At 39.3% G+C, this 26113-nt stretch overlaps 1 protein-coding gene and 1 non-coding gene across 3 annotated transcripts in view; one reads left to right on the top strand and one right to left on the bottom strand.

Moving 5' to 3' along the window:
• LOC131046939 (uncharacterized) overlaps positions 1–26113 on the bottom strand; it is a 149074-nt gene that overhangs the window by 113481 nt on the left and 9480 nt on the right. The gene's annotated exons all lie outside the window — the stretch shown is intronic.
• Positions 25939–26010, top strand: TRNAA-AGC (transfer RNA alanine (anticodon AGC)). The gene has a single exon. It is a non-coding gene; the product is annotated as a tRNA-Ala (tRNA).

Below are 26113 nucleotides of genomic sequence, written 5' to 3' on the forward strand. Positions count from 1 at the left end.
GAAAGACCCTATAGAGTGGTGGTGGAATCATGGAAGTGAAGCCCCCGAATTGCAATCATTTGCAATACGATTGCTCTCACAAGTGGCTAGCTCTTCATCTTGTAAGAGAAATTGGAGCACTTATGGGTTCATTCATTCACTAAAGAGGAACCGATTAGGATCAAAGAAAGCAGAGAACCTCATGTACATTCATAGCTCACTTCTTCTTCTCTCTCGTGTAGATCCTGGATACAATGAGGTTCCTTCAGCAAAATGGGATCAAATTTCACCTGATGGAGAAGTTGTAGCCATTGTAGATGAAGTGGTTGAAGTAGATGGACTAGCTGATTTACCCCCTGTTATTCTACCATCAGAGGAACCTGAATTCTAGAGTGATGACTATTTAGAGAGCCTCATAGTTGAGGACCTTGATATGGATGATCATGGCAAAGAAGAGTAGATTATAAATATAAAATTTCTGATTTTTGCTTTCAATTTTTGGTTTGCGTATCAGCTTCTTGTTTATCAAGCTATTTTCAATATGTAATCAGTATCACTAATCAGTTTGAAACTATGACACAATGATTGTATGGCATTTTGATCCTAAACTTCATAGTTAATACTTAATGTTATTTCTTTTTTTGAAAGTTCAATGTCATCAGATTTTCAGATTTTCTATAGATTATTAAATTATATTAAAAAAAAAATTGGCATTTCCAAGTACCCACGTCTCCTATTTTGAAAAAATAATTGTACCGGTACTAGTACCAGTACTCGACATCTCCAAGAACCCTCGTACCCATGCAACCTTGCATATCGGAGATAGTGAGGAATGATGCTTCGCATCAGATCTCAGGCAAAATCCCTTTCAATCGTAATGACAGTCTGATACAAAAAAATTGGTCATTGATCAAGTATAGGCCCATTTAGGGGCTTTCCAGGGCTAATCTTGAATCAGATTTTGTAATGAAGACAAAGTGGGATTGCCCTAAATAGAGTTGGATAAAGGTGAATTTCAATGGGGCATCAAAAGGAAATCCTGGTTTGTCTGGTGTTGGGTTTGTAGCGCGGCATTCCAATGGGAACATCTTAGCAATTGGAGCTAAACGCCTTAAAGATGGTAATAATAATAATGCAAAAGTTTAGGCAGCATGGGAAGCAATCCAAACGGTGATAAAACTACGAGTCAACCGCATTCATCTAGAGGGTGACTCACTTCTGCTTACCAAAGTTATAGTGAAAGGAGAATCAAATACCTGGGTATTAAACAAATTTGTTAAATTGATTTTACAAGCCTTGTCTTCCTTTGAAGACTATAAGGTTACACATGTCCTTCATGGGGGTAACTGTAGCATCATAAATTGTCACCAGGCCAATTTACACCTCATGCTTGTGCCCCTACTTTAGCGCGTCTCCCCCACATCTCCTATCTGGGTCCGTTCAGTGCCTTAACTCCAACTTTTATGCCTCAAGCACCTATCAAATGACCCTCTAGAGCTGGGTCCTCCTCCCTAGGCCTTGATTTTGGCCCCTAATTGAGGACTAGGGCACCACCAATGCCCAGTGGTCTAGTCCCCCTCTTTGTGGCCTATTTTTTAAGGAGGGGGTGAGACCCATCTCTCCAGTAGGAAATGAAGTCGGTGGCTCTATATGACTGTTGGAGGTCAAACTAATCAGTAAATTGACCTAGATCCTCATATATAAAGACGTTAATCAATTCATTTCAATCCTAAGACTCCAAGCATTCAAGCATTGAATTGTTCATCATCAAGCATTTCCAAAAGTCTTCAAAGTTGCATATTCTTCATTCAATCATTGTGGAACAAATTACAACATTCATATGCAAGCATGTGTGTGTGATTAGGGTTTTGTCATGTTCATGCCATTTCATACAACATATGTGATTACATTCAAGGAGCAAAGCATCATTATCAGTCATTGCAGATCTGAGGTATATCCTTTCATTATTTATTTCAGTATTTGCAACATTCCATTCAAGGTTACTTCCTAAACCGGGGTTTGACTTAGGCAAACCCCTATTTCCAACCTATTTCCCCTTCTTTCTGTGTGTAGGAAACAGGTACGGAGCTGCAATCTTCAGGATAAGATTTATTTACAGTGACGAATCATTCCCCCATTAGAGTGTGAAAAGTTAGGAGGACCAAAACGACCGTCACTCCAGTCCCAAGAAATCAGGAGCTCCTTCTAGGAATATGTTTGAATCCTCTTACAATCCTCAGATCCAGATTCGTGGCTCAATCCGACAATTGTAACTTACTATTTATGCGTTTTTACATCAATTTCCAACACATTTACCTTAATTTCAGCAAATTCAACAAATCAATTCAACTCAAGGGAAAAAAAGGGGGTACATTCCAACAACCCCCTAGAATTAGATCAGCATTCAGACCTCTTAGGTTTAGATCTATCATTCCTATCTTTCCCCAGTGTAATGGTCCCCAAGTCATGAATTAGCGGTTTCTTCCTTCTATGGTGGAAACCCTATTTTTTTACCATTACAGTAACGAAGTGGCAGACACACTGTCAAAGACAGTCATGTTTTCATTAAACAAGGAAGGCCTGGATCTTTTCAAAGACTTTAGGGGAATTCATCCTCACGATTTGGCATGTGTGGATGGGACAGCTCACTTCTGGCCGGGGATGATGATTAGACATGGTCATTCAAAGAATCAAAGATTAATTAAGCACCCACGCTAGTTCATTTGTGAAGGAAGGCAGTTGGTGAGATAAGTCTAGAGTCCCTGAGAATCGAGGCGAATTTCACTTTATTTTCGGAGAGGCAACAACAATGTTTTCGTGGAAGGATTTCAAACAAACATTTGGGCAATGTGATCAAGTTGGGTGACCCTTTTTTTTTGCACGTGGTGAAACGACTTTTTGGGGTGGAATTCCTTAATTTGAAGCATAGATATCACTCCAATATTGACATTGCTTCGGCGTTCATGGCATGGGGTCTCGATTTGGGTACTAGAGAGCGAGTTTTAAGGGCAATGATGGAGTGGGTTAAAACCAGAGTGGTGTGGTGGTTTGAAAGGGATTCTAGAAATTGTCGAACTGAGGGTTGGATTATGGGTGAATCATGGAGATTGGTGGCAATGCAAGTATGTCAAGACCCCCGTTCAACCCTTTCTAGTCTAGAGTGTGTTTAGTGACAAAGATGGGCATAGGGAGAGCGCTTGGTTGGAGCTAATGAATCGCTTGGATAGCAAATGCGAGGATCTCAAGCACCTGCGTGTGGAAAGGACCAATGTGAAAGGCAAATATAGAGGTGGAGTGATGCTGCCACAGAGGGATGGAGACTCAATGGGTGTTGTTATAAAGGAGCCAGCATAATCATTGTCGATGACTCAGTAGGGTAGAATGTGAGTTTTTTGGGGGTTTTTTGTTAAATTTCAGGCCTGTGTGTGCATTGGAGCCTGGTTCCTTCTCACTGTTATTTGTAGTGTGGGGTAGACTTGCATGAAAATCTGTCTAGGGAATTTTGTTGTTTATCACCATGGTTTCTAGTCGTCGTAGGTGGTAGAAACTTTCAGGTGTTATTAAGATACTCGTTTGAAATTATGTAGACTCTTCTACTATGTTTTTAGATCCTTAATATTAATACAAAGAAACTAAAACCGATCAAAAAAATAATAATAAAAAGAAAGTAACATCCTTCATTTATAAATCAGTTCATACATATGTCCATAATCAGAACCTTCTTCCTTTGAATAGCACTAAGATATCCCAAAAATTTACAAACCCATAAATCATTCAATATACATACATAATAGCAGCTATAGATTCTCCCCACAAATGATGTCATAGGCTAGCTTACAAGGCAAAACAGTAGCAGTCCAATGCTTGTGTTTTAAGGCATAAGCATAGCAAGTCGATATGAACAATGGTTGTGATAGTGACTTCCCCGCCTGAAGCGAACACCACACAGATTCTATTGCATGAGACCACGTGATTTCACCTTCATCTATCACTGTTAGTTCTGCAGTTCTCGCCACAAACCCTTGGCTTCCTCTTTAGCTCTTGCTTTGTTTATGCCTGGAGAATGAACAAAGCGGGTTTGAAAGTGAATGTAGAAAATAGGAAGTGAGCAGGGGTATCGTCCTACTCTGAATCGCCTTCTAAAGGTTTTGTCTTAGAAGGGCGGGATTCAGGAAAATGCATTTTGGTTCCAAAAGCAATGATGCCATTCCACCAACAATAGCTCCTATAAATACTTGTTCAATCATATGTCAGCCTCAAAGAATAACTGCCGCACTCAAGGAAGTTGGCCTATGGAACCGATTCAATAAAATTATTTAATAATTACATTTATTAATAATTGTATTTATTTATTTAATACTTGACGTGCATTTTGTGACCACACCAACATAGAATAAAGTTTCCAAACGGTCACCTTATCCTCTCTTGATCCAAATCAGATGTATGCTAAGATTGTAAGAAGATCATACATTGACTCCAAGGTTCCAACTGCATACTAGTGACTTTACTGGGGATATAGACTTGTTTGGCTTTGGTGTTTGTTGGTGATCCAAGGGGACTTACGTTTGAATCATTCTTTCACTTCTTTGTGGTGGCTAGAACTTCATCATCAAATATAGCAATTATGTGATGCTTCTACTTCAAATGAACTAAACTGGAATGAACTGAAATCAAAGGGGAAAGGATTTAGGAAGACTAAGCTAAGACTAATAACTCAATAGATGACAATGCTTCGGATGAGATCTACCACGCTTTACTTCGCCACTAGTAGACAACTACATAAAACGGGTGCAATCTTCAAAGGTTGTGTTCAAAAGATTCTATATTGTTGATAAACACCATTAGACAACAATGTTTATCCAACAATTCAAGTTAAGCATACACATAAAAATAGCTCAGTCCAACTGTTGATAAAAATCATCTATCAACAAAAGGTATGAGCATTCAATCTTCACCCTAAAACATTGCAATCAATCTTGTTCATCTAAATGCTTGAAATAAATCTACTCTAAGTGAGGAAGGTGAAACCATGCAAGTTTTGAAAAATAAAATAAGTGAACACCATCAGAGAACAATGCATCACTGTTATTATCTCAATAACTTATCGCAACAATTTCATACAAATCTCCCTCCTTTTACAAATGAGGGGGTCACCCCTTTATATAGGCCTCCAACCTTGATTACATGCAAACCCTAATTAGGGTTTGACCCAAAAGATTCCACACACATGATGCAACAAGGTGGGAATAAACATTAAATGCCCATCATACCTACTTACAATTAATTACATTCCTACCAAAAATGGCGTCTATTGTGCATTAAATGCACCACTACATTAAAAAAGTGCCCATTATGCAATAAATGCACCCTCATGCAAAAGATTGCCTATTGTGCAATAAATGCACCATCACCTCCAAATTTGCCCAATATGCATTGAATGCACCATCACTTCCAGGAATATGGTAGCCGCCATGCATAAAGTATGCCACTAATCGGTCCAAATGTCCACTAGCAATAAATGCGCCACCATGCTACCATGCACCCAACAGATTCTTGCCATGCAAGTGGACCCCGCCATCATAGGAACTTTCATAATTTTCCGATTTGTGCTTCATTAATACGTAATATTCCCTTTGCATGTCGCCAACTCATCCTTCACAAGAATCTTTCCATTTTGGGCTCACAAAAGACATTTTGGAAGATTTTTCTGTCTTGGAAGAATTTTAACAATCTTTTCCACTTCTGAAGGATTCCTGTATGCCTAAATTTTGGAGAGAGAAAAAAATTATTTGAGAAGAATTTTTCCGTGTTTTTGTGTTCATCATGCCTTGAGGGAGATTTTTGATCAATTTGCCTCTTTTCCTATTTTTTTAGAGAATTTTTTCATTTTAGGCTCCAGAATTTAGGAGAGAGGAAATTCTCTCTCTTGGCCAAATTTTCCTTCATCTTAAAATTTCTTCATTAATTTTGCTCCTTGAGAAATTTTCCACCTTGTTTGGAATTTCGTCTTTAGTTTATCCTGGAGGAAACTTCATCTTGGAGGAGGAATTGATGAGTTCCTTTGAGAATTCCTCCAATACCCTTCTCTAGCACTCCTCTCCTGGACTGGGCGTTGGAAACATGTGAAGGAGGAATTTTGGTTTGGTAGGAAAATTCCTCCACAACTCAATTTTGGCGCTCCTTCCTTGACCTTGATTCTACTTTACCCCTTGTTGATGTGTATTTTGTACACGACCAAACACAGAATAAAATACCTAAAAGGTACCTTATCCTCTCTTGAACAAAGTTCTCGACTACTGAAGATCTCGCCGAAGGATCAGTCGAGGCAACTCCAAGGTTCTGCTTTGAAGGATCTCTACTCGTGGATAAGCTCTTTGCGGTATGATGTGATTTTGCTAGAATCACAAGGGGACTTACACTCAATGACCTAAACGTCTGATTTGCTGGAATCACAAGTCCTAATAACTAACTGGAAGACAAACAAATGACAAAAGATGCAAGGTTCGGGATGTCTACTCTACTACCTAGAATGCGAGAAAATGGATGAATGACTAGGTGGAGTCCTACTGGGCTGGGTCTCACCATCAAGTTGAACAATTCAACACCAACTCAGTGCGATCTTCTAAGGGATGCTTCCAATATGTTCAAATCGTACACCATCTGACAATGATCACCATTCAAGATAATGCATGAACAATAGACGTGTAACAATTTAAGATTAAGCTCATTTTATGCAAGTTGACCACGCAGGGCGCACTTACCATCAATAAGAGGCTAGTGGTATGGACTAGAAAGATTCCACACAGGTGCATTCAACAATTTTCTTCAATCAATCTAATCATCTATCATCAAAAATGAAGATTCAACAAGAGACCATGCACATTGCAAAGAAACAACATATTCCACTATATCTTCAATGAAAAGAAGTCTTTACAATTAAGGCAACAATGTCTTGCCTTCTCTTCTTAATCTACTCTAATTGCTATTCTACTATTCTGGCCTCTATTACTAACTATTAACTATTAGCTATTATTGACTAACTATCAGCCTTTACAAATGAGGAGCCAGGGCTTATATAGTGCCCATAATACAATTCAATGTCTTAGATCAATTTGAGATCAATGGCCAAGATTTTACAATGAAACCCTAATTAGGGTTTGTTACAACAAACTCAATTCTGGCCAATGAAATAATTGCATTATTTGGACACATGTCTTCTCTGGAATATTCGACCAATGGAGAACCGGGGTAGGTACATCGAAGTTTGTGCCATCTCCCATGAGTCAGGTACATTGAATCTGGACACGCTGAGGTGGACCAACCCGACTGGAGGAGTGATGACTGGGATGCCACCTTGTCCGACACTTGGTTGATGTTCAATTTGGTGATGTTTAGAAGCTAACTTTAATTAACTCTTCTGAAACTACTGGCTTCTTCAATGGACCCTTGCTTTAACCTCATTTGTCTTTGATGTGCAGGATGGATGGTGTACCTTTCCTTCAAATGCTGGATTGGAAGAGGTCGTCCCTGATGATGCTGGACCGGAGAAGGTTGTCCTTGTTGATGCTGGACTGGAGAAGGTCATCCTTGTCTTGGCTTGATCTTCTTTCATCTGCAAAAACAAATCAAAAGATGATTAAGGACATAATAAATTCATTTCAACATAGTATTTCACACCTTAAATCATCAACAAAAGATATTAAAATGAAGTTAGTTCAAGACTCTTTCCAGGGACAGGCCCTATAAGAATTTCGCCCTGGACCCTCTGGAAGGGTCAGGAGCGAAATTAGCATTCCTGGCCAACTTGGACCTCTTTTCAACGTTACCTCACAACCAGCTCCTCGCCTGGCCCAAACAAGGTGAAAAATAGTAGTTTCAAAAGATTTCGCTCTGGACCCTCTGGAAGGGTCAGGAGCGAATTTTGCATTTTTGGACAAATTCCATCATGCCTCTACTCCAAAATGTCTTCCAAGGCAAGCATACGCTATCCTTCTCCTCACCAAAGGCTAGGAATCTGCAACCTGACCTTCCTCATGGGCAAACTAGGTGATTTTGGAAATTTTGCTCTGGACCCTCTGGAAGGGTCAGGAGCGAAATTCCTTCTTTAGGCTTCATTTTACACTTCCTTCACTTCAATTCATCTGGACTCCCCCACATTAAATCCACTTCCCAACTTGGCAACATTGGTTTGATCTTCACAAGGCCCAAAAAGGAGAATTCGCTCAAAAACTTAGCCAGGAACAAGACCTATCTAGGATTTCGCTCTGGACCCTTTGGAAGGGTCAGGAGCGAAATCCTTGTCTTAGCTCAAAATCTACATTTTTGGTGGCCAAAATGCATTCAAAGGCAACCTTAAGGGCTTATCTTACCTAGGTCTAAGCTTGGCCTGGCACAAATTTTAGAGAAAATGATGGGTTTTAGGATTTTCGCTCTGGACCCTTTGGAAGGGTCAAGAGCAAAAATCTTGTTTTAGGCTCATTCCTCCATCATTTCAACTTGAATTCACCTCCAAGACTAAGGACACATTGCCTCACTCCTAACTAGGCCATAAAAATCAAAATTTTGACTTGTCTTGCAAAGAAAGTAGGTGATCCTAAGATTTTCGCTCTGGACCCTTTAGAAGGGTCAGGAGTGAAATCCTTGGTTTGGGATAATTTCCATCATTTTTCAACACCAATTAACTTCAAAAGGCAAGAACATGTCTCCTCGCACCCATCCAAGCCATGAAAACCTAACGTTTGACTAGACTTGCAAGGAAAATAGGTGGTTTTAAGATTTTCGCTCTGGACCCTTTGGAAGGGTCAGGAGCGAAAATAACTTTTTGGCTCAATTCCTTCAAGTTTGATAATCATTGCTAAGTCAAAGTCATTCCTGAGGACCTCTCCCATCAAAACTCGCCCCAGTCAGCACTTGGCTTGGCACAAAATTGGGAAAAAAGGTGATTTAGAGAAAATTTGCTCAAGACCCTTTGGAAGGGTCAGGAGCGAATTTCTTAATTTAGGCTTATTTCTCCATCATTTCAAGTTGCATTCACCTCAAAAGGATAGAAAACACTTCTCCTCTCACGTCCAACCCAAGTTTGACTTGATTTTGCAAGGGGAAATAGGTGGTTGAAGAATTTTCGCCTTGGACCCTTTGGAAGGGTCAAGAGCGATTTTCATCATTTGGCTCAATTCCTTCAAACTTGATAATTATTGACCATTCAAGGACATGCCTAAAGACACCTCTAATATTGACCCACACTAGACTTGGCATAAATTTGAGGGAAAAGATAGGTTTTGCACAATTTCACTCTGGACCCTTTGGAAGGGTTAGGAGCGATTTTCCTTTTCTAGCCCAAAATCATCATTCTTTCAATCCTACTCTTCTTTGCAAGGTGAAAATTCATCTCTCTTCGACCTAGGAACAAGGTTTTAAGCTCAAACAAGGTTAAAAATATATGCTTGTAAGGAATTTCGCTCTGGACCCTTTGGAAGGGTCAGGAGTGAAATTTCCTTCCTTGGCTAAAACGCTCATTCCTTAACTCTTTCAAACGTCTTTAAGGGTTTCAATATGTCCATTCTCTCTTTCAACATGCCTTGGACATCAAAACTTGGCCAAATAAGGAAAGAAATGAGGTCTAGGAGGATTTTCGCTCTGGACCCTTTGGAAGGGTCAGGAGCGAAAATCTCAATCTTGACTTGATCCTTCATCAATTCAACTCCAATCCACTCTAGAAGACAACTAGACATCATTCTTCACCCAAGGGATAAGGTCTTAAGCCAAAACAAGGTCAAAAGATTAGGCTTGCAAGGAATTTCACTCTGAACCCTTTGGAAGGGTCAGGAGCGAAATTCACCTTCTTGGCTAGAATCCTTCATTTTTTCAAAGCTTCCAAACATTTCCAATGTCCAAACATGTCTACTCTTCCCTTCAAAATGCCTTGCAAATCAAAATTTGGTCAAATAAGGCTAGAAATGAGTCTTAGGTTGATTTTCGCTTTGGACCCTTTGGAAGGGTCAGGAGCGAAAATCTTGATTTAGGCTTTAATTGCTCATTTTTCAAACTTCAAACCACTTCAAGAAGAAAACTTAGATCATTTTCCACTTGAGGAAGAAGGTTTCAAGGTCAAACAAGGTAGCAAATGAAGTTTATGATGAATTTCGCTCTGAACCCTTTGGAAGGGTCAGGAGCGAAATTCCTAATCTTTAGGCCAAAATCTTGTTCTTCAAAATCAATCAAACTCCCTCTCAAGGCAAAAACATACCCATTCATCTCCCATCAAGCCAACGCCTAGCCAAAATAAGGAGGAAAACAAGAGTTATAAAGATTTTCGATCTGGACCCTTTGGAAGGGTCAGGAGCGAAATTCTCATTTTGGCCAAGATCTTGACTTCATTTTCACATTTCTTCATTCAAACAAGCGTTTTTTCCTTCATTCAAGCCTGGGAATGCGTTAGTTCTAGGTTTTGGTCAAAGTAGAATGTCTTATGGAGAATTTCGCTCTGGACCCTTTGGAAGGGTTAGGAGCGAAATTTGACATTTTGGTCTCTCCGTTAGGATCATTTTATGGAATATAACATTTAAGTATAAGTGACATTTCCATTTCCTTATATCTTTCTTCTTTCTTATACTTTAAGTTATATTCCATATATACTGTCAGGATGTTTGAGAGTGGTTTCGGACCTCCAAGAGTTATATTGCAAAATCTAGTTTTTGGAGGATTCTTCAGTTTTCCAAACTTAGTCAAATTTCAGGATCAAGACATTCCAGACTTAGCCAAATTTAAGGATCAGAACATTCCAGACTTAGCCAAATTTCAGGACATTTGAAGGTCAGGATGACATTCCAGACTTCATCACTCACCAACTTGACCTAGCTCAAGCAGAGCCTGCTATCCAGGTGATCCCCCTAGCGACACTCGAAAAGCAAAGGCTAACAGACAAAACTCAAAAACCTAGGAAAACAAACCCCAGAAAGAAAAAAAAAGCAAAGGTCCCCATTTGCAATGGGACGATGTGTGAATATGTCACAACACCCCTAAGGAAGGAATTTCTTCAATCCATGGCCAAATTTAACATTTTCCTAGAATTTTGTCCTAAAGGAAGGAATTTCAAACACTTAGTCAATTTTTCACTTTCCTAGAATTTTGTCCCAAAGGAAGGAATTTCCAACACTTAGTCAATTTTTCACTTTTTCCAAGAAATTCTTCATCTTGGATGTAATTTTCTCCTTGGGAAGAAAATTTTGATCAATTCATCATCTTTCCTATTTTTTAGGAATTTTTCCCATTTTGAGCTCTGGAATTCAAGAGAGAAAATTCTCTTGATAAATTTTTTTTCTTTCATCTTGAAATTTCTTCATGCTTGATGCATTTCCACGCTTGAGAGGAATTTTTATTTTCTTCCTTGATTGGGATTTCCATGCCTCTCTTCCAATGTCGATTTCATCACGTGGAGGAATTCCTCATCCGGAAGGAAATTCCTTCCTTACCCTTGTTCAACGCTCCTTATCCATACTTGGGCATGGAATTGACCATGTCATGGAGGAATTTTACATATGGAGGAAGAAAACTCCTTCGCCCTTTATTGGCACTATCCATTTGACCTTGGTTGTTGAATCCGCCCACTGTAGGAATTGGCTTTTGGAAGGAAAAAATCCTTCATCACCTAGTTTGACACCATGTCTCTGTCTTGGGCGTTGAATTCAAATGATGCAGGAATTTTGTCATGGAGGAAAAATTCCTCCATGACCTCACTTTGGCGCTCCTCACCTGGTCATGGGCGTTGTTTTGATGGTGTGGAGGAATTCACGTTTGGAGGAAAAATCCTCCACCACTCCCTTCTAGCACTCTCCACCCACACTTGGGCGCCAAACTCATGGTGTGTAGGAATTTTGGTGCTCCCTATCTGGACTTGGGCGTGGATTTGATGTGGTGTAGGGATTTTGGGTTGGAGGAAAATTCCTCCATACCCCCTATTTGGTGCCCATACACACGACTTGAGCGCTAAACCTTGCATGTGGAGGATTTTGGCATGAAGGAGAATTCCTCCATGGGGTCACTTTAGCGCCCGTGCTATTCCTAGAATGCCTTTTCCATGGGGTGAATAATTATTGTTTGATTTTCTCCAGACTTAGCCATTTTTTGCTCTTTCTAGATTGGGATGCCAATTCAGGATTGAAGTGATTTTCTCTGCCTTAGAAGATTTTTTCAAGCTTTTCCACTTTAGGAATGAATCCAGACTTAGCCTTTTTTTTTTATCAACTATCTGCTTTTTCAACTTTCCGGATTTAGACAAATATTCTCAGGAATGTTCTACCTTCAGTGTCGGGACCCCTGCTTAAGAAGAACCTGCCAAAATAAACTTACTAAAAATATTAAGTACTTCAAAACGTCAAAATTAAGGCAAACCAGGGCAAGGTGACACTAAAAATAGAAACTTACTAAAAATAGAAACTTATTAAAAATAGTGTTTGATTTTTGGCGAAATAAAGACAACCCTGGAGGTAGTGAAATTCCCTAAAAAATAGGAACTTTCTAAAAATAGAAAGTCGATTAGAATTCGTTCAAATTTCACTAGTAGCTTCGTTGAAGGGTCTTGATTCCAATGCAAAGTTAAGTTGTTCCAAAAACCTAAGGGAAAGGCCTCAAATCCAAGTCTGAAGGGCAAAACCCTAAAATAAACCAAATGAGCTCCAGACTTAGCCAAATTTACTCAAATGACTTGCAGACTTGATAAAATTTCATCAAAACACTTGCGAACCAGGGAGACTGAAGAGATTGATGTGGAAAGACCCAAAGAACCAAAACCAAAGGACCAAGAGGACCTAAAAAGTAGGGGGTCCCCATTTGCAATGGGGGCGATGTGTGAAAACGTTACAACAATACTTTATTTAATTATTATAAAAAACAAACACTTGCAAACAAAAGAGCCAACCCCTCTTAATCAGGGACATCACAATCCACCCGTCCCGGATGTTGCTTGTCCTCAAGTAACTTTGAGCTTGAATCCACACCTCTCCATGTCTCCTCATCTATGTCTTCATCGGAAATGACCTCGATATAATGAATTTGTCCTTTGCCCAAACACCTATGACCTAGTTGCCATGACTCTTTGCATGTGAAACATAACCTTTTTCTTTGCAGCTTATTTTTAGACATCTCCACCATATTTATCTTAGGTGGTATAGTGTTCATCCAAGGAGGCTTCTTTGATAGCATAGGAATTGTTTTCTTGAGACTCTTTAGTCATTGAATCTTCAAAATTTGAAGCACTATTGATGGCTTCTTGTAGGGTGCTTGGGTTAAATTCTCTTACTAACCCTTTGAGGGGTTCAACCAAGTCTTCTGTAAAGAAGACTATAAACCTTTTTTCTAACACATCAAAAAGTATTACTGCTAGCCTCTAAAATTCTGCTATGTAATCTTCCATCTTACCCTTTCGCTTCAGCTGTGCTAACTCTTTCAAATGAGTTTATGGATCCTTCCTGTCAAACCTCTCCATCAATCTTTGGTTGAATTCTTCCATGGTAATGATTGAATCGCGTTCTTGGGTTACCAGACCATGGTACCACCATTCGTGAGCCACACCTTCAAGATGTAAGGTGGCAAATCTGAGAGTCTCTTCCTCAAACATTGGATTCAATGAGAAATATGTATCTAGGTTTTGCAACTAGGCTCTTGTTGATGAGCTTCTAGATCCATCAAAAATTGGGATGGTAATCATCCCCAATCAATGTTGGATGTCCTTTCTTTCTATATACCCTTTCCTCCCATGCCCGGTTGTTTTCTTCATCTCATAATAGTCCTTGAAAGTCAGCTATGCACGGATAACAGGGATTAGGGCATAGTATGCATCATGAAGTCTTGTCATGTCTTCCTCTAGATCAAGTTGTCCTTCCCCAATACCTTCAGGTGTTTCCTTGTCGAGAAATTTAGCCCTAAAGGTCATGGTATTAATTGAAGCTCTCCCACTATTAGCTGAAAGTATTTCACCACCAGCTAAAGCTTTTCCTCTACCCAAACTGATGTCTTTAGCATTATTCTGAATGGTCCTATCAGCACTTAATTGCTGACTCATTCCTCTTAACAGTTGAACCATCTCCCTCATGGCATCCCTCACGCCTGTATTGATTTCTCTAATCTCCTTAATGAAGTCTTGGGTATTTGCCTCTTCCCTATCACCCATTGCCTTCTTCTTTTCCCTTTGCTTGTATTTTTTATCCCTATTACTCATCAATCCACAGGCTGGTAGAAAGGTGGCTCTGATACACTAAAATATACTAACTTGTGAAATTTTACAACCCTTAGAAAATGAACTTACAGCAGCACTTTCTGAATATTAAAATTACTAATTCAAGATAACAAAAAGTAACAGCCTTCCTTCATTTATAAATCAGTTCATACATGTGTCCATATTCAGACCCTTCTTGCTTTGAACAGCACTAAGATATCCCAGAAATTTACAGACCCATAAATCATTCGATATACATACATGAATAGCAGCTATAGATTCTCCCCACACATGATGTTATAGGCCAGTTTATAGGGCAAAACAATAGCAATCCATTGCTTGCGTTTTAAGGCACAAGCATAGCAAGTCAATATGAATGATGGTTCTAATTGTGACTTTCCCCACCTATAGCGAACACCACACAGATTCTATTGCATGAGACCACATGATTTCGCCTTCAGCTATCACTGTTGGTTCTGCAATTCCCACCACAGACCCTCGGCTTCCTCTTTATCTCTTGCTTAAATTCTGCCTAGAGAATGAGCAGACTGGGTTTGAAAGTGCATGCAGAAAATAGAAAGTGAGCAGGGCCGTCATCCTTCTCAGAGTCACCTTAGGGTTTCATCTTAGAAGGGCACGAAGTGTCATCCTGCTCAGAATCACCTTCTAAGGGTTTCATCTTCAAAGGGCAGGAAAATGCATTTCGGTTCCAAAATCAACGATGCCATTCAACCAATAATAGCTCCTATAAATACTTGTTCAATCCTATGTCGGCCTCAAAGACTAACTGCCAAAGTCAAGGAAGTCATCCTATGGAACTGATTCAATAAAATTATTTAAAAATTACATTTATTAATAATTTTATTTATTTATATATTTAATACTTTATTTAATTATTATTAAAAACAAACACTTGTAAACGTACTTCCCTTGACTTGGGAAGACTTCACTTGCACCGTACCACACCTCGAGACCTCAAAAATAGTGCATAAGGTCAATATTTTTCATATTGAACTCAAAGATCAACTCCCCCTTGCACCATGCTACAAGTTTCTCACTCTCACCTATAAGAATTAGGTCATCTGCATACAACTACCAGAATGAAATACCAACCACAATAAGATGTAAGAGACATAATTACCTTGATATAAGTGCATTTTGCAACTAGAGGTAAGACATCATCATAAGCACCTCCCTCTCTCTCTGAAGCCCTGTGCAATGAGTCTAGCCTTGTACTTCTCTATGTTCTCAGCCAATGCATGCTTCACCTTATAAAACCACTTAAAATCAATCACTAGTTCCCCATCTGGTCTTCATACAATCTCCCAAACATCACTTTGTATAATGGAGTCATACTCCTCTATCATGGTCATACTCCTCTACCAAGGCATCTCACACTTCCATTGAAGCCACTTCAAAACTAGAAGCTTTTTGCATTACTGATGGATGACATAAAAGTAAAATAACATGAATACTTCTTAGGGAGACAACTCACTAAGAATGAAGGTTCAATGCCCCTACTTGTTCTCGAGCCACCAACAATGTCTAAGTAAGCCATCTAGGCTTTCTAGGTATTAAGATGGTAATGAGGCATCTATTGCTGCACTATAACTTGGCTGAAATACAATTGGTACTGTTGTATTTTGTTGATTAGAATTTGGCATCTATTGCTTCTTAGGTGAAACTAATTAAATATCCTAATTATCCTAAGAAAATTTATTAAATAGGATCAATATCACATTTAGGATAGAAACATAGCCAAGGTGAAGTAAATATTACAAGAAGACCCCCCCATAAGTGTAACTTAAGAAAAATGAGAAATGACTAAAACCAATCTAGAGGAGCAAGTACCATGCAGAATTCAAGAATACTAACCATAATGAATGGCTTTCAATTTGAGATGTAATCTGATGCGAATCAAATGCAAGATGCAGGATCATATACCATATGGCTCTCAATTTGTTACATTCCACTTGTGCCCTAGTTGTTAATATGCAGTGTTTACGACATGATATATGTTTTCCCTAGTGTATTTATGCTATACTTGCAAGATGTTTAACGTGCCCTAATTTTCATGTTTAAATTGAATGAATGTGCCCTAGTTTTTCATATTTTAATTGAATTAATATGCTCAGATGTTCATGCATATTTGGTATGATGTCAACCTAAGTCACAAGGTTCGAATTCGAATTCGAAATCGACGGCCATGAAATTCGGATGAAATTCGACAAGGGAAAAATTCGAAAAAAAAAATCGAATAAAAATCGCCTTATATAATTTTGTTTATTTTTTAAATATATGCATACTTCTAATAAATTATCAAAATAGATTTGAAGTCATTATCAAAAGATGGCACATTTATAAAATATAAACCATAAGAAACATGTGAAATCACGATTGCGAAGATGTTTTCTTTTCAAAAAGTTACAATAAAAAGTTAAGACTTTAGAACTTCAAAAAAGCTCTAAGTCATCAAGAGCACTTGGCTCAGATGGTGTAGCATCATCATCTGTATCACTATCCAATTCCTCATCAAGAAAGTCAGACTCATCTACAACTGGCAGTTCTATGTCTTGTGGAATGCGTTGTTGTGAAGATGTGGAGTCGCTTGCTGATTTGTTCATGAACAATTTCAAATTGCTGCGAATGTCGACAAGATCTCCCAACTTTCTAGACAACAATTTGTTCCTGTTCTTGGAATGGATGTGGTCAAAGCAACTCCAATTCCTCTCACAAGATGATGAACTTGCTCCCTGACTCAGTATTCTAATGGCAAAGCGCTAAAGTTCAGGAGTTTGTGCTCCATAGCTCATCCACCATCTATAACTAGGTACTGCATCTCGTTTCATATCATATTTGGCTCCTGCTACTCCAAACAACCCTTCTGCTCTCTTGTATAGCCAACTTTGGTCTCTGATTAGACATGCAATTGCTGGATCTAGTTCAAATTTGCTAATGGCTTCATGAAACCCTGCCATAATTTCAAAATCAGCTTGTCGATCAATATGAAATAGCTTAGGCTCCAAATAGCAAGCTGCTGCATATAAAGGTGTATGTATCATTTTCCATCTGGAATCAACTGCTGCCCATATCTCCATGTACTCTGCATCTACATTATTTAGTGCTCTCTGAATAGCTTCCTTACAACGATCCATGCTTTCATAAAGCATGCCAAGGCAAGGTTTGTCACCATCAACCATATGAAGCACATCAACAATTGGCTCACATATACTCAAAACCTTTGTTCCACTTTCCCAAATGCTGCTATTTAAAACAATTTGCTCTATGTTCTTGCCCTTGGCACTTTTAGAAAGTGCTGAATTTTCCCAGTCATTGGAACAAACAACTGATCTCAAACCTGCTTTCTCTTCAACAACTCTTTTCAAAGTGATATAAAATGAAGCAAATCTTGTGTCACAAGGCCTCAACAACTCCCTAGATGCATGCTGCCTATAAAGACTCAATGTGAGACAATGATTTCTTATGAAGTTTGCAATTGCTCTCCCTCTATGAATTGCTTCATGTATCCATGGAAACTTAGCCAAATCATGAAGCAACAAATCCAAACAATGTGCTGCACATGGACTCCAATATATTTGTGGGTATTTCTCAACAATCAGTTTTCCAGCTCCCATACAATTTGCTGCACTGTCAGTTACCACTTGAACCACATTTTCCACCCCTACTTCAAGAATGGCTTCCTCTAATATTTGAAATATGTATTCAGAAGTTTTCTTGTGGTTCATGGTGTCAACCACTTTCAAGAATGCAACACCTTCAGGACAAGCCACCAAAACATTGATCAATGGCCTTTGACATATATCTGACCATCCATCACTCAATATGGTGCAACCTATTGCCTTCCAAGAGGCTTTGACCTCAGCTAGTTTCTCAGTCACTCTTTCCTTTGACCTCTCCAAAAGACTTGTCCTGAAAGCCTCAGAAGTGAGAGGTGTGTACCCTTTGCCAAACTCTGCAACTTTTTGAATTGCATTGCGAAAATGCGGATTTCTAGCTACATTGAATGGAATAGCACTTGTGTAAAACAAATCTGCTAGTGCATCATCCACCTATTGTTTCTCTACTGGTTTCCAAAGACTCTTCAAAGTTCCACTCTCTTTGGATGTCCCTGTGGCCTTGGGTAGACTCGAAGATAGATGCGGATCTAGACACATCCTCTTCAATTCTCTGTTTCTTTTGTGCCACCTACATCTTTCCTGCAATCGAAGAGGCTTGCTCTTTCTCTAAAATATCTCTAATTTCTTTGGACACATTTGGACATGCAGTAACACCTCCACCTTTACCCCCTGAAATACCAAGCAAGTGGTCCTTTATCCTTGTTAAAGTTCCGATATAAACTTTCGGGCACAAGTTACAATGAAGTACCATTGCGGGTCACATGTTTCCATCCCTCTGAAGTTGATTTGTTGGGAGCCATTACAATCTGTACAGAAGAAAAATGATTTTTAATATTTAAAACATGGATTAAATTTTAGCTTAAAATGAAAAAATAAAATAAAATAATATTAAAACTAATTATAATAAATGCTTCATTTTCTAATAACTAAATAAAATAAAAAACTGCATATAATAATTTTATAAACATCTATTTTTAAAATAAAAATACATCAAATAACAAAAAAAATATTTAAGACTTATCAAATAACAAATATAAAATTACATTTCTAAATTCAAAACACAATATATATTGAAAAAAAAACTTATTACAGTAAAAAATAAAACTAAAATGCATTCTGGGAAAAAATAAAATTATTACAGTAAAAAAGCATTCTGGAAAAAATTAAATTATTACAGTAAAAATAAAACTAAAATGCATTCTGGAAAAAATTAAATTATTACAGTAAAAATAAAACTAAAATGCATTCTGGAAAAAAAAAAATTATTACAGTAAAAATAAAACTATATAGCTATCAAACTATATAACCAAACAACTACACTCGAGAAAAAAAAAATGAAATGGCTATGTCGAATGCAAAGGGTGAAAAAAATGGAACTCGGCACGACGGCACCTACCTGAACAGCAACGATGGCAATTGGCAACTACGGCGAGGGCAACTGCAACCCGCGACCTCTGCAACCCTCGATTTTTGCCACCCACGACCTCTGCAACCCACGACCCTTGCAACCCGCGATTTCTGCAACGACAACGCAGTCCACCCACAACGGAAACGAAGTCAATGCGTTTTCAGAAGAAACGGAAAATATAACCAATAAATTTGGAGACGAATTTTACAGAGGCGGAGAACGGCGCTTTATAGATAAAATCCACCAAAAATCTAAAGCAAACCCTAAACGATGTTCAAAAACCCTAAACAAAATCGCTTTTTAAGTTTTTAAACAATAAAAAAAACCAACATTGAAGCCGTACGATTTTGAAACCGATTTTAAACAATTTTTAAATAAAAATTTCAGATTCGATAAAAATCGAACTTCATCCATGAAATTCGCCGTCTCCTATGACTTAGATGTCAACTATGCTTAGAATAATGATTTGATGAATCATAATTGGTAAATTGGTGACTTGATAGTTAACATTATGACATGATGTTTTACATTTAACAATGATCTAGGAAATGTCGAAATAGGACAAATTTTGATCTAACTTGTTGAATTGGCCAAGTGTGTGCAGGAGATCGTCGTCCTCCACGAAGGGAGGGAAAGTATCATCAGGTCGGGAGGTAAAAGGGAAGAAAGAACTAATGCCATCTGAAACCCAAACCCTAAGCCAGGTAGACTTATGTTTGACCTTGTCAAATTTCGTTGGTCATCGCGACAAGTAACCCTAGATGGTCAATGCAGAGATTTTAGGGTTCACAACCCTAGGTTTTTTATTGCGTTTCGAGGTAACTCATTATTATTTTAAGGAATTTTTAATTAATTATTATTTAAATTCTACAGAAGCTCATGTTTTATCATGTAAATATATTTATATATGTATATATATCAATGTATGCGTCTTATGCATAGCATGTATATGACAGTACGTATACCCGGTAGTATACGTGCCCCCAGAGGCATGCATACATAAGGCATATATATTCATATATGTAAATATATGAATATATTTTACAAAACTCTTGAAAAGGTTAAGTAACCTTAAAAATAAAAGAAATGGTAAATACCCTATTTATTTGTAAAATAAAACCCATCCTCTAGTCGCTAGAGGTATAAGTGGTGTGAAGAAAGAAAAATATTAATCAAAACATTTTTTTCACCCCCCCACCTTTTCATAGCGCCATGCTCATATACATATTATTAATTGATGAGCAAGTTATATTTTTTATCAGGCATTTTGAAAGGAGTTTGATATTAAAAAGTAAATATTGTAGAAGCTTCGAAAAATGGAAGGCTTTTTGGCGTGAACCATGAGTCTTCACAGAGAAGCAAGAACAAGCAGGAGAATGGCGTGGGGCTGGGAGGAGGAATTCTTGTGACTCCTCCTAGCGGATTAGAGAAAAGATGCCTGGTATTAGGGCAATGGTTGAAAGCAAAACGTGTTGGATAATACATAAGGGGTTTTGGAAAAAGAACGATTCATTCTTACTTCTGGTAGCCGTGGAAATAAAGTTTTATACTTTGCAAATTTCATTTTCTGCTTTGCGTCTCTAGAACAAAGAAATTGTTGTGAGGAACAGCCCTAGGAGGCATCCTACATATTTTTCTTCCTTTATAAAATACACCAGGTCATGTACTCTCGCTAAAACCCTGCGATTTTGTCCTACATTTCATCCATTGCTTCTTAGGTTTCGAATTATAGTGTTTAAAAAAAATATCGAGATATATCAGTTATGTGCAATTTGTTAAAGGATTTCTAAAAACCCCATGATATATCTGGTTATCTTTGGAGTATGCCCAATCTGAAGCAAGTATAGAGAATTACTTTGGAAATTGTTTAAGGCTAAACCCTTCTGCAGTTTTAAAATGAAATGCGTACATCTGCAATATTCTGCTATTAAACCAGACTGACTTATTGTTCTTGGAATTTAGGAGGGTTGAGAGCTAATGAACCAGTTCTCATACCTATACGCTAATGTAATATATATGTATATGTTTATGAATGCATTTATTATGATATGCCAAGATATCTTTATTGTTGAAATATTGTTGTTTATGATATTAAAAGCAGCCAAAACTAGGGGGCTGACCCAAGTACAGTCAAGATAACAGCAGATAAGCAACTGTTAGCAGAGAAACAGCAAAATCACAGCCTCCTAAACTTTCCTCTATCAAAAACTTTAAACATACTACACATATTAATAGAGTATATTAAAGTCTTAGTTAAAATATGCCACGCAGGGCAAAAGATAGTTAAGTCCAGGATTAACCAGTAACCATAACTACAAGCCGAAAGACCATTAGGGCCATTCAAAAAACCAAAAAACCAAACCATAGCAAACAAAGCTACTTCTTTTTGCCATGGCTCCTCTTGGGGAGGAGCTTCCTTCCCCATTCTTTGGTGAGGAATTTGAAGAGGTCTTTATAGTCCTCATCCTCCTTTCCTTTACCTTTGAAGGTGCTTTCTTGCAAGAGACAAAGAGTGGTCGCAAAGTTGTGCATGACATTCAATGCAAACCTGGAGACATCATGCAGCTTGTTCTCAATGGCATCTATTCTGCTGGCAATTTCTTGCAAGTTCTCGATCATGTCGTTCACTTTCTTCTCCAAATCCGTCAGTTTGCCTTTCGCTTCCTCCTTGATACTGCTCACTTCCTCCACCACCACCATCTTTTCAAACCTGAAAGTAGGGGACAGAGAGTTTACCCAGGATTTGGGACCAACATCCGGGCTCATGGAATTTTTAGGGCTCTCAAACACATGGGTGGAGCTTGCAGAATGAGGGGTCGAGGTGGAATGAAACGAGGCCGCATTACCAGAGGGGCTGGAATTTCCAGTATCATGGGATGAGGAGTCCTTAGGAGTCCTTTAAGGGTTTCTCTGGGGGTTTGGACGCCAATCTTACAGAGCGACGGGGAGTGTTAGCTCCATCCATAATCTCCACATCGGAGTCGATTTCCTAGATTCTCACTTTCTTGGGGGGTTTTAAATCCTCCAAGTGGTAGGCACGCTTTTTATTTTTCTTACTGGAGGAGCTAGGTTCGAGCAACCGAGGAGGGCTTATGTCAAGGTTGGCAGCGGCTACGACCGGAGAGTGGCTTTCAGGCACATTTTGGACCGAAATCATGCGAGGACAGAGGGCCAAGTGGAAATTGTAAAGGCGGAGGATAAGGCCTTGGTGGAGAATAGTAAAATCCTTGCCTTTCTTCTTGGCTTCAACAATATCTCTCACATTAGAATCCATAGAATGTAGCAGAAAAAAAGGGATGGAAATAAGATCCTTATTCCTAAGATGGTTAAGGAAAGCGAGGTGATAGTAGTAGAAAACCCCATACCATCCTTCCAGAGTGAAATACTTCATGATGATGTAGCAGACCTCATCCCAAGGCAGCGGAAGCTCTTTGCAGTTGAAACCACCAGCCCGCTTCACAGGATTCTCCCCATCGTGGAAAAAATGGTTTAGGCTAGTGGTGTCCAATATGCAGCTCTGTTTCTTCCATTTTCTAGCCTCCATGGACAAGCTCGTCGACTGAGCAATCACCTCTTCGTTAACTTCAAACGAGATTCCACCCATAGTGACCCTTCTGTCCTCCCAAGAAGCCACAAACTGTTTCGACAGTCTCTCGTCATTTCCTTTCATGCTCTCCATGAATTTATCGATGCCTCGTTCCGAGCACACAAACCAAACCGCCGGCTTGGCTTTGAATTCATCCATTTTATCAAGTTCAAGTCTCAATTTGTCACCCCCATGATCGTTTCCTCTAGCTTAGAAGTGAAAATGAAAAACAGGGCAGCGAGGATACAGAGCCGTTCAAGAGCATAAGCAGAGTCGAGAAGCAAGCTCAACAAATTCTGGAATAAAATCATGCAATAACTGCTGAGATTATTGCAAGCCGTGTTTAAACAAATTTCTCCATCACGAAATCTATTACGCTCGTGTGAGCCATCAATCCGCCCAATGTGACTTAGCCGAGACCAGCTATTGCCTTCCTCACCGCCAATGACATTCGTCCAGATGATTAATAGAAAATTGTCTTTCCTGATATCAGTACTTCGCCAATAAGTATCATCATTATTTAAACCCCCTTGAGACTGATGACAAGGCCATATGCAACTACGTGGCATACCCAACCCATAATGGGCGGGTTCCCACTCTAAATTCAAAATTTGAAAATTAATGCTCTTCATCATATTACAATTAGAAAGACTCGTCATTAAGACTTAGTTTTTTCTTTCTCCAAGATCTCCTTGGTGATCACTGGCAGCAGATCAGTGTTCCTCCAACACCGTAAGCCATCTTGCAGCCTACCAACAACAGCCATAGAGTCAGCAGCCGCATTCCCTTCTTTGAAAATGTGGCGGATAGTGAAACAGTCAAGGTTAGCCAGAAACATTCTTGCATCCCTCAAAATAGATTCCACTTTCCAACCCACTATAGATCTACCACTGACAGCTTCCACAATTACTTTAGAATCACCTTCAATTTACAGTTGTCTAATACCTATAGCAGTGGTGAACTTCATCCCCCATAGGAGAGCCATTCCCTCAGCTTGAGTGACAGTATGATTCTTCAGGCTACCCGCATAGGCAGCAATAGTAGTTCCCTGATGATCACGAATAACTCCACCTCCCGCTTGCCGAGTATTTTGAGCTGACCCATCAAAATTTAGCTTATGCCAAGAGGGACTTGGGGCTAACCATTTGGTCCTTTTTCTGTTGATCTTTGAAGTGTTGTTGAAGAGCTTAAACTCCAAGGGGAGCTTCCAGAGTTCTGCAATTCTTCTATCAGTTGGGTTAAGAGGATTGGAGGGGGTTTTCCATCTAGTCACAGAGATATTGTCCATAAGCATTTTGAAACAGCTAGTAAAAACATTATCAGGGGAGGTTTCAGCATCTCTAAAGATTCTATAATTTCTTTCTTTCCAAACACTCCAGCAGATATGAGGAGGGATAAGCCTCCATAGCTGAATAACCAGGGGGTGGTGGGTAGGAGGTGACCATCCATTAACAAACTGATGAATGTTATCATAAAAAACCCATTGTATAGCACATTTTTCAAGGGTAATGGCCCACAGGTGCCAAGCGAAAGGGCAGTGGATAAAAAGATGACTGATAGATTCCTCCTCAGAATTACATAAGACACATCTGTTGGGTCAAAGTTGGAATCCCCTCCTTCTTAAATTGTCCTGAGTCAAAAAAAATTCATGCATAAGGAACCACTAGAAGAAATTAATTTTTGGAATAAGTTGTGGATTCCATATCTTTTTCCAGCATTCAACATCATCAATGGATCTCAAGAGTTGTTTGTAAGCAGACTTGACCGAGAACTGCCCCGACTGGGTCCCTTTCCAGATGAATTTGTCCTCATGGGGAGATAGAGGTATGTTGCATGTAAGCATGAGATCCTAGAGATCAAGGGCAGTAGGCAATAGGTTAGGTCGATCAGTAAAGACCAGGGAGATGTTCTTCCACCTTCCTCTTCCCGGCACAATGTAGTCAGCAATATAATCACCAAAGTAAACCTTTAGGGAGTTCATTAGTTGGCAGAATCAAGATTCAGCTAGAGGTTTATCATCTAGCCAAGAGTCCTCCCAGAACCTAATCTTTCTACCATTTCCAATCCACCACTTCAGTCCCTCTCTGATAACAGGTCTAAGCTTCAGGATGTTGTTCCATAATTTTGACCCAGGAGGTAAGCCACGGGAACTCAAATTAAAGCAGAACTGTTCCCTTTCCAAATACCTAGCCCTAATAATGTTACACCAGTCCGCCTCACCTTTAGCTAGGATCCATCCCACTTTAGTAATTAAGGCCTTGTTTAAGGCATTTATCTTTCTGATACCAAGACCCCCCATGGTCTTGGGTAAGCAAACAATATCCCAGTTAACCAGAGAGAGGCATTTCTTTTCTTCCATACCCGTCCAGAGGAAAGTTGTTTGGATCTTCTCAAGCTTGTCCCCCATAGCACCCGAGATTTTGAACAGGGAAAGGAAGTACACAGGGATTCCCTGGAGGGAAGCAGCAAGGAGTTGGAGCTTCCCCGCACTACTAAGGAATTTGCCCTTCCATCCAGCAAGTTTCTTATGTATTCTTTCAAGGATAGTATTCCAGAACGCAGGGGTGACCTCTTTGACAGTGAGGGGGAGACCCAGGTAAGTCCCAAGAAGAATAGCAGACTTACACCCAAGAATATTAAGGATTTTAGTCTGAAGGTCCAAAGGGGTGTTGACGAAGAAGAGATTACTTTTATCATAGTTGATACATTGCCCTGAAGAAGAGGCATAGTCAACAAGCAAATTCTTCCAGTGTTTAGCCTCAATCATGGAGGATTTACCAAAAAGAAACGTATCATCCACAAATTGTTGAATCACAGAGGGGGGAATAGTAGAAGCCGCTTTGAACCCCTGCAGTCTTCCATTTGTTGGTGTTGGAAATAAGACACACCTGGACCGACGATGGACTGGTCCAAGAGAGGCCAGTAGCTCAGTGGTAGAGTACTCCAACAGCGTATGGAAGGTCCTAGGTTCGAGTCCTAGCTGGTCCATGTCTCAACATGGTATTAGAGCCAGGTCCAGGCTAGGAGCCCCAATCACACAAGAGGTGTGGCTTAAGGGGGGGTGTTGGTGTTGGAAATAAGCCACACCTAGACCGACGATGGACTAGTCCAAGAGGGGCCAGTAGCTCAGTGGTAGAGCACTCCAGTAGCATATGGAAGGTCCTAGGTTCGAGTCCTAGCTGGTCCATGTCTCAACACCATTGACCATCAAATCCACCACATTCCTGCCCAAAACTTCAGCAATCATAATAAAAAGATAAGGGGATAGGGGATCTCCCTATCGAATACCT

The sequence above is a fragment of the Cryptomeria japonica genome, chromosome 9, assembly GCF_030272615.1.
Source record: "Cryptomeria japonica chromosome 9, Sugi_1.0, whole genome shotgun sequence".
NCBI classification, from domain to species: domain Eukaryota; kingdom Viridiplantae; phylum Streptophyta; class Pinopsida; order Cupressales; family Cupressaceae; genus Cryptomeria; species Cryptomeria japonica.